Source organism: Triturus cristatus, unplaced genomic scaffold (assembly GCF_964204655.1).
Source record: "Triturus cristatus unplaced genomic scaffold, aTriCri1.1 SCAFFOLD_449, whole genome shotgun sequence".
In the NCBI taxonomy this organism is placed as follows: domain Eukaryota; kingdom Metazoa; phylum Chordata; class Amphibia; order Caudata; family Salamandridae; genus Triturus; species Triturus cristatus.
The window spans coordinates 202,326-212,417 of NW_028187470.1; positions in this window are offsets into that span (position 1 = coordinate 202,326).

Genomic DNA, 10,092 nt, shown 5'->3' on the forward strand with positions numbered 1-10,092 from the left:
GTGCCTCATGCTGAATAACCACTTTTTAAAGCCTCACAGTGACCAAAATTGCCATTATTACAGACTTTTCCTCCTACTCGGAAGCTTCTATTTCGCCCAATTTTCGGTAGGAAAATGACTCTAAACACAATTATTTTAGTTCCAAAAGTGATAATTCACATGCAATAGTCATTTACATTCAAAAGATTAAACATTAAAAATTACCATTTTTGAGCATCTGGAGAAAGTTCGACAGGTCCGGGGTCATTGTTTTTCTTCAGAAAATTTATTTTTTTGACTGTAGAAAAAATTATTTAAAATGTCAATTGGATTGTGCCTCATGTTGAATAACCACGTTTTAAAACCTCACAGTGACCAAAATTGCAATTTTTACAGAGTTTTCATCCTACTCGGAAGTACCTATTCGACCAAGTTCGGGCATGAAAATGACTCTAAACACACTTATTTTAGTTCCAAAAGTGATAATTCACTTGCAATAGTCAATTACAGTCAAAAGATTAAAAATACAAAAATGACAATTTCTGACCATCTGGAGAAAGGTCGACATGTTCTGGGTCATCGTTTTTCATCAGTAAATTGATTTTTTGGACTGTAGAAAAAATGATTCAAAATGTCAATTGGATATTGCCTCATGTTGAATAACCACTTTTTAACGCCTCACAGTGACCGAAATTGCCATTTTTACAAGATTTTCCTCCTACTCAGAAGCTACTATTTCGACCAATTTCGTGCAGGAAAATGACTCTAAACACACTTATTTTAGTTCCAAAAGTGATAATTCACCTGCAATGGTCATTTACAGTCAAAAGAATAAAAATAAAAAAATGACCATTTCTGACCATCTGGAGAAAGTTCGACATGTTCGAGGTCATTGTTTTTCATCAGAAAATGTATTTTTTGGACTGAGGAAAAAATTATTCAAAATGTCAATTTGATTGTGCCTCATCATGAATAACCACTTTTTAACGCCTCACAGTGACCGAAATTGCCATTTTTACAAGATTTTCCTCCTACTCAGAAGCTACTATTTCGACCAATTTCGTGCAGGAAAATGACTCTAAACACACTTATTTTAGTTCCAAAAGTGATAATTCACATGCAATAGTCATTTACAGTCAAAAGATAAATATAAAAAAAATTACCATTTCTGACCATCTGGAGAATGTTCGACATGTTCGAGGTCATTGTTTTTCATCAGAAAATTGATTTTTTGGACTGTAGAAAAATGATATAAATGTCAATTGGATTGTGCTTCATGTCGAATAACCGCTTTTTAAATCCTCACAGTGACCAAAATTGCCATTTTTACAAGATTTTCATCCTACTCTGAAGCTTCTGTTTTGACCAATTTCGGGCAGGAATATGACTCTAAACACACTTATTTTGGTTACAAAAGTGATAATTCACATGCAATAGTCATTTACAGTCAAAATATTAAACATTAAAAAATGACCATTTCTGACCATCTGGAGAAAGTTCGACACGTCCTGGGTCATCATTTTTCCTCAGAAAATTTATTTTTTTGACTGTAGAAAAAATGATTCAAAATGTCAATTGGATTGTGCCTCATGTTGAATAACCACTTTTCAAAGCCTCACAGTGACCAAAATTGCCATTATTACAGACTTTTCCTCCTACTCGGAAGCTTCTATTTCACCCAATTTTCGGTAGGAAAATGACTCTAAACACAATTATTTTAGTTCCAAAAGTGATAATTCACATGCAATAGTCATTTACATTCAAAAGATTAAACATTAAAAATTACCATTTTTGAGCATCTGGAGAAAGTTCGACAGGTCCGGGGTCATTGTTTTTCTTCAGAAAATTTATTTTTTTGACTGTAGAAAAAATTATTTAAAATGTCAATTGGATTGTGCCTCATGTTGAATAACCACGTTTTAAAACTTCACAGTGACCAAAATTGCAATTTTTACAGAGTTTTCATCCTACTCGGAAGCACCTATTCGACCAAGTTCGGGCATGAAAATGACTCTAAACACACTTATTTTAGTTCCAAAAGTGATAATTCACTTGCAATAGTCAATTACAGTCAAAAGATTAAAAATACAAAAATGACAATTTCTGACCATCTGGAGAAAGGTCAACATGTTTGGGGTCATCGTTTTTCATCAGTAAATTGATTTTTTGGACTGTAGAAAAAATGATTCAAAATGTCAATTGGATTGTGCCTCATGTTGAATATCTGCTTTTTAAAGCCTCACGTTGACAGAAATTGCCATTTTTACAAGCTTTTCATCCTACTCTGAAGCTTCTATTTTGAGCAATTTTGGGCAGGAAAATGACTCTAAATACACTTATTTTAGTTCCAAAAGTGATAATTGACATGCACTAGTCATTTACAGTCAAAAGATAAAAAATAAAAAAATGACAATGTCTGACCATCTGGAGAAAGGTCGACATGTTCGGGGTGATCGTTTTTCATCAGTAAATTGATTTTTTGGACTGTAGAAAAAATGATTCAAAATGTCATTTGGATTGTGCCTCATGTTGAATAACACATTTTTAAATCCTCACAGTGACTGAAATTGCAATTTTTACAGAGTTTTTCTCCGACTCGGAAGCTCCTATTTCGACAAATTTTGGGCAGGAAAATGACTCTAAACACACTTATTTTAGTTCCAAAAGTGATCATTCATATGCAATAGTCATTTACAGTCAACAGATTAAAAACTTAAAAAATGACAATTTCTGACCATTTGGAGGAAGTTCGATAGGTCCGGGGTCATCGATTTTCATCTGAAAATTGATTTTTTGGACTGAGGAAAAAATTATTCAAAATATCAATTGGATTGTGCCTCATGTTGAATAACCACTTTTTAAAGCCTCACAGTGACCGAAATTGCCATTTTTACAAGCTTTTCATCCTACTCAGAAGCTTCTATTTCGACCAATTTCGGGCAGGAAAATCACTCTAAACACACTTATTTTAGTTCCAAAAGTGATAATTCACATGCAATAGTCATTTACAATCAAAAGATTGAAAATTAAAAATGACCATTTCTGACCATCTGGAGAAAGTTCGACAAGTCCGGGGTCATTATTTTTCACCAGAAAATAGTTTTTTTGGTCTGTAGAAAAAATGATTCAAAATGTCAATTGGATTGTGCCTCATGTTGAATAACCACTTTTCAAAGCCTCACAGTGACCAAAATTGCCATTTTTACAAGCTTTTCATCCTACTCTGAAGCTTCTATTTTGACCAATTTTGGGCAGGAAAATGACTCTAAATACACTTATTTTAGTTCCAAAAGTGATAATTTACATGCACTAGTCATTTACAGTCAAAAGATTAAAAATAAAATAATGACAATGTCTGACCATCTGGAGAAAGTTCGACAGGTCCGGGGTCATTATTTTTCATCAGAAAATAGATTTTTTGGACTGTAGAAAAAGTGATTCAAAATGTCAATTGGATATTGCCTCATGTTGAATAACCACTTTTTAACGCCTCACAGTGAACGAAATTGCCATTTTTACAAGATTTTCCTCCTACTCAGAAACTACTATTTCGACCAATTTCGTGCAGGAAAATGACTCTAAACACACTTATTTTATTTCCAAAAGTGATAATTCACATGCAATAGTCATTTACAGTCAAAAGATTAAACATTAAAAATGACCATTTCTGACCATCTGGAGAAAGTTTGACAGGTCCGGGTTCATCGTTTTTCTTCAGAATCTTTATTTTTTGGACTGAGGAAAAAATTATTCAAAATGTCAATTGGATTGTGCCTCATTTTGAATAACACATATTTAAAGCATCACAGTGACCGAAATTGCAATTTTTACAGACTTTTCCTCCTACTCTGAAGCTTCTATTTCGCCCAATTTTCGGTAGGAAAATGACTCTAAACACTTTTATTTTAGATCCAAAAGTGATAATTCACCTGCAATGGTCATTTACAGTCAAAAGAATAAAAATTAAAAAATGACAATTTCTGACCATCTGGAGAAAGTTCGACAGGTCTGGGGTCATTGTTTTTCATCAGAAAATGTATTTTTTGGACTGAGGAAAAAATTATTCAAAATGTCAATTTGATTGTGCCTCATGTTGAATAACCACTTTTCAAAGCCTCACAGTGACCAAAATTGCAATTTTTACAGAGTTTTCCTCCTACTCAATAGCTTCTATTTCAACAATTTTTGGGCAGGAAAATAACTCTAAACACACTTATTTTAGTTCCAAAAGTGATCATTCATATGCAATAGTCATTTACAGTCAACAGATTAAAAACTTAGAAAATGACCATTTCTGACCATTTGGACAAAGTTCGATAGGTCCGGGGTCATCGATTTTCATCTGAAAATTGATTTTTTGGACTGAGGAAAAAATTATTCAAAATGTCAATTGGATTGTGCCTCATGTTGAATAACCACTTTTTAAAGCCTCACAGTGACCGAAATTGCCATTTTTACAAGCTTTTCATCCTACTCAGAAGCTTCTATTTCGACCAATTTCGGGCAGGAAAATGACTCTAAACATACTTATTTTAGTTCCAAAAGTGATAATTCACATGCAATAGTCTTTTACAATCAACAGATTAAACATTAAAAATGACCATTTCTGACCATCTGGAGAAAGTTCGACAGGTCCGGGTTCGTCGTTTTTCTTCAGAATATTTAATTTTTTTGACTGTAGAAAAAATTATTTCAAATGTCAATTGGATTGTGCCTCATGTTGAATACCATGTTTTAAAGCCTCACAGTGACCAAAATTGACATTTTTACAGACTTTTCCTCCTTCTCGGAAGCTTCTATTTCACCCAATTTTCGGTAGGAAAATGACTCTAAACACATTTATTTTAGTTCCAAAGGTGATAATTCACCTGCAATGGTCATTTACAGTCAAAAGAATAAAAATTAAAAAATGACAATTTCTGACCATCTGGAGAAAGTTCGACAAGTCCGGGGTCATTATTTTTCACCAGAAAATAGTTTTTTTGGTCTGTAGAAAAAATGATTCAAAATGTCAATTGGATTGTGCCTCATGTTGAATAACCACTTTTCAAAGCCTCACAGTGACCAAAATTGCCATTTTTACAAGCTTTTCATCCTACTCTGAAGCTTCTATTTTGACCAATTTTGGGCAGGAAAATGACTCTAAATACACTTATTTTAGTTCCAAAAGTGATAATTTACATGCACTAGTCATTTACAGTCAAAAGATTAAAAATAAAATAATGACAATGTCTGACCATCTGGAGAAAGTTCGACAGGTCCGGGGTCATTATTTTTCATCAGAAAATAGATTTTTTGGACTGTAGAAAAAGTGATTCAAAATGTCAATTGGATATTGCCTCATGTTGAATAACCACTTTTTAACGCCTCACAGTGAACGAAATTGCCATTTTTACAAGATTTTCCTCCTACTCAGAAACTACTATTTCGACCAAGTTCGTGCAGGAAAATGACTCTAAACACACTTATTTTAGTTCCAAAAGTGATAATTCACATGCAATAGTCATTTACAGTCAAAAGATTAAAAATACAAAAATGACAACTTCTGAACATCTGGAGAAAGGTCGGCATGTTCGGGGTCATCATTTTTCATCAGTAAATTGATTTTTTGGACTGTAGAAAAAATGATTCAAAATGTCAATTGGATTGTGCCTCATGTTGAATAACCGCTTTTTAAAGCCTCACGTTGACCGAAATTGCAATTTTTACAAGCTTTTCATCCTACTCTGAAGCTTCTATTTTGACCAATTTTGGGCAGGAAAATGACTCTAAATACACTTATTTTAGTTCCAAAAGTGATAATTTACATGCACAAGTCATTTACAGTCAAAAGATAAAAAATAAAAAAATTACAATGTCTGACCATCTGGAGAAAGTTCGACAGGTCCGGGGTCATTATTTTTCATCAGAAAATAGATTTTTTGGACTGTAGAAAAAGTGATTCAAAATGTCAATTGGATATTGCCTCATGTTGAATAACCACTTTTTAACGCCTCACAGTGAACGAAATTGCTATTTTTACAAGATTTTCCTCCTACTCAGAAGCTACTATTTCGACCAATTTCGTGCAGGAAAATGACTCTAAACACACTTATTTTAGTTCCAAAAGTGATAATTCACATGCAATAGTCATTTACAGTCAAAAGATTGACCATTTCTGACCATCTGGAGAATGTTCGACATGTTCGAGGTCATTGTTTTTCATCAGAAAATTGATTTTTTGGACTGTAGAAAAATGATTCAAATGTCAATTGGATTGTGCCTCATGTTGAATAACACATTTTTAAGGCCTCGCAGTGACCGAAATTGCAATTTTTACAGACTTTTCCTCCTACTCGGAAGCTTCTATTTGATCAAGTTCGGGCATGAAAATGACTCTAAACACACTTATTTTAGTTCCAAAAGTGATAATTCACATGCAATAGTCATTTACAATCAAAAGATTGAAAATTAAAAATGACCATTTCTGACCATCTGGAGAAAGTTCGACAACTCCGGGGTCATTATTTTTCACCAGAAAATAGTTTTTTCGGTCTGTAGAAAAAATGATTCAAAATGTCAATTGGATTGTGCCTCATGTTGAATAACCACTTTTCAAAGCTTCACAGTGACCAAAATTGCCATTTTTACAAGATTTTCATCCTACTCTGAAGCTTCTGTTTTGACCAATTTCGGGCAGGAATATGACTCTAAACACACTTATTTTGGTTACAAAAGTGATAATTCACATGCAATACTCATTTACAGTCAAAATATTAAACATTAAAAAATGACCATTTCTGACCATCTGGAGAAAGTTCGACACGTCCTGGGCCATCATTTTTCCTCAGAAAATTTATTTTTTTGACTGTAGAAAAAATGATTCAAAATGTCAATTGGATTGTGCCTCATGTTGAATAACCACTTTTTAAAGCCTCACAGTGACCAAAATTGCCATTATTACTGACTTTTCCTCCTACTCGGAAGCTTCTATTTCGCCCAATTTTCGGTAGGAAAATGACTCTAAACACAATTATTTTAGTTCCAAAAGTGATAATTCACATGCAATAGTCATTTCCATTCAAAAGATTAAACATTAAAAATGACCATTTTTGAGCATCTGGAGAAAGTTCGACAGGTCCGGGGTCATTATTTTTCATCAGAAAATTGATTTTTTGGACTGTAGAAAAAATGATTCAAAATGTCAATTGGATTGTGCCTCATGTTGAATAACCACTTTTTAACGCCTCACAGTGACCAAAATTGCAATTTTTACAGGCTTTTCCTCCTACTCAGAAGCTTCTATTTCGACCAATTTCAGGTAGGAAAATGACTCTAAACACACTTATTTTAGTTCCAAAAGTGATAATTCACCTGCAATGGTCATTTACAGTCAGAAGAATAAAAAATAAAAAACTAACCATTTCTGACCATTTGGAGAAAGTTCGACAGGTCCGGTAGTCATTATTTTTCATCAGAAAATTGAATTTTTGGGCTGTAGAAAAAATGATTCAAAATGTCATTTGGATTGTGCCTCATGTTGAATAACCACTTTTTAACGCCTCACAGTGAACAAAATTGCTATTTTTACAAGATTTTCCTCCTACTCAATAGCTTCTATTTCGACAAATTTTGGGCAGGAATATGACTCTAAACACACTTATTTTAGTTCCAAAAGTGATCATTCATATGCAATAGTCATTTACAGTCAACAGATTAAAAACTTAAAAAATGACAATTTCTGACCATTTGGAGGAAGTTCGATAGGTCCGGGTCATCGATTTTCATCTGAAAATTGGTTTTTTGGACTGTAGAAAAAGTGATTCAAAATGTCAATTGGATTGTGCCTCATGTTGAATAACCACTTTTTAACGCCTCACAGTGACCGAAATTGCCATTTTTACAAGATCTTCCTCCTACTCAGAAGCTACTATTTGACCAATTTCGGGCAGGAAAATTACTCTAAACACACTTATTTTAGTTCCAAAAGTGATAATTCACATGCAATAGTCATTTACAATCAAAAGATTGAAAATTAAAAATGACCATTTCTGACCATCTGGAGAAAGTTCGGTCATTATTTTTCACCAGAAAATAGTTTTTTCGGTCTGTAGAAAAAATGATTCAAAATGTCAATTGGATTGTGCCTCATGTTGAATAACCACTTTTCAAAGCCTCACAGTGACCAAAATTGCCATTTTTACAAGCTTTTCATCCTACTCTGAAGCTTCTATTTTGACCAATTTTGGGCAGGAAAATGACTCTAAATACACTTATTTTAGTTCCAAAAGTGATAATTTACATGCACTAGTCATTTACAGTCAAAATATTAAACATTAAAAAACTGACAATGTCTGACCATCTGGAGAAAGTTCGACAGGTCCGGGGTCATTATTTTTCATCAGAAAATAGATTTTTTGGACTGTAGAAAAAGTGATTCAAAATGTCAATTGGATATTGCCTCATGTTGAATAACCACTTTTTAATGCCTCACAGTGAACGAAATTGCAATTTTTACAAGATTTTCCTCCTACTCAGAAGCTAATATTTCGACCAATTTCGTGCAGGAAAATGACTCTAAACACACTTATTTTAGTTCCAAAAGTGATAATTCATATGCAATAGTCATTTACAGTCAAAAGATTAAAAATACAAAAATGACAATTTCTGACCATCTGGAGAAAGGTCGGCATGTTCGGGGTCATCATTTTTCATCAGTAAATTGATTTTTTGGACTGTAGAAAAAATGATTCAAAATGTCAATTGGATTGTGCCTCATGTTGAATAACCGCTTTTTAAAGCCTCACGTTGACCGAAATTGCCATTTTTACAAGCTTTTCATCCTACTCTGAAGCTTCTATTTTGACCAATTTTGGGCAGGAAAATGACTCTAAATACACTTATTTTAGTTCCAAAAGTGATAATTTACATGCACAAGTCATTTACAGTCAAAAGATAAAAAATAAAAAAATTACAATGTCTGACCATCTGGAGAAAGTTCGACAGGTCCGGGGTCATTATTTTTCATCAGAAAATAGATTTTTTGGACTGTAGAAAAAGTGATTCAAAATGTCAATTGGATATTGCCTCATGTTGAATAACCACTTTTTAACGCCTCACAGTGAACGAAATTGCTATTTTTACAAGATTTTCCTCCTACTCAGAAGCTACTATTTCGACCAATTTCGTGCAGGAAAATGACTCTAAACACACTTATTTTAGTTCCAAAAGTGATAATTCACATGCAATAGTCATTTACAGTCAAAAGATTGACCATTTCTGACCATCTGGAGAATGTTCGACATGTTCGAGGTCATTGTTTTTCATCAGAAAATTGATTTTTTGGACTGTAGAAAAATGATTCAAATGTCAATTGGATTGTGCCTCATGTTGAATAACACATTTTTAAGGCCTCGCAGTGACCGAAATTGCAATTTTTACAGACTTTTCCTCCTACTCGGAAGCTTCTATTTGATCAAGTTCGGGCATGAAAATGACTCTAAACACACTTATTTTAGTTCCAAAAGTGATAATTCACATGCAATAGTCATTTACAATCAAAAGATTGAAAATTAAAAATGACCATTTCTGACCATCTGGAGAAAGTTCGACAACTCCGGGGTCATTATTTTTCACCAGAAAATAGTTTTTTCGGTCTGTAAAAAAAATGATTCAAAATGTCAATTGGATTGTGCCTCATGTTGAATAACCACTTTTCAAAGCTTCACAGTGACCAAAATTGCCATTTTTACAAGATTTTCATCCTACTCTGAAGCTTCTGTTTTGACCAATTTCGGGCAGGAATATGACTCTGAACACACTTATTTTGGTTACAAAAGTGATAATTCACATGCAATACTCATTTACAGTCAAAATATTAAACATTAAAAAATGACCATTTCTGACCATCTGGAGAAAGTTCGACACGTCCTGGGCCATCATTTTTCCTCAGAAAATTTATTTTTTTGACTGTAGAAAAAATGATTCAAAATGTCAATTGGATTGTGCCTCATGTTGAATAACCACTTTTTAAAGCCTCACAGTGACCAAAATTGCCATTATTACTGACTTTTCCTCCTACTCGGAAGCTTCTATTTCGCCCAATTTTCGGTAGGAAAATGACTCTAAACACAA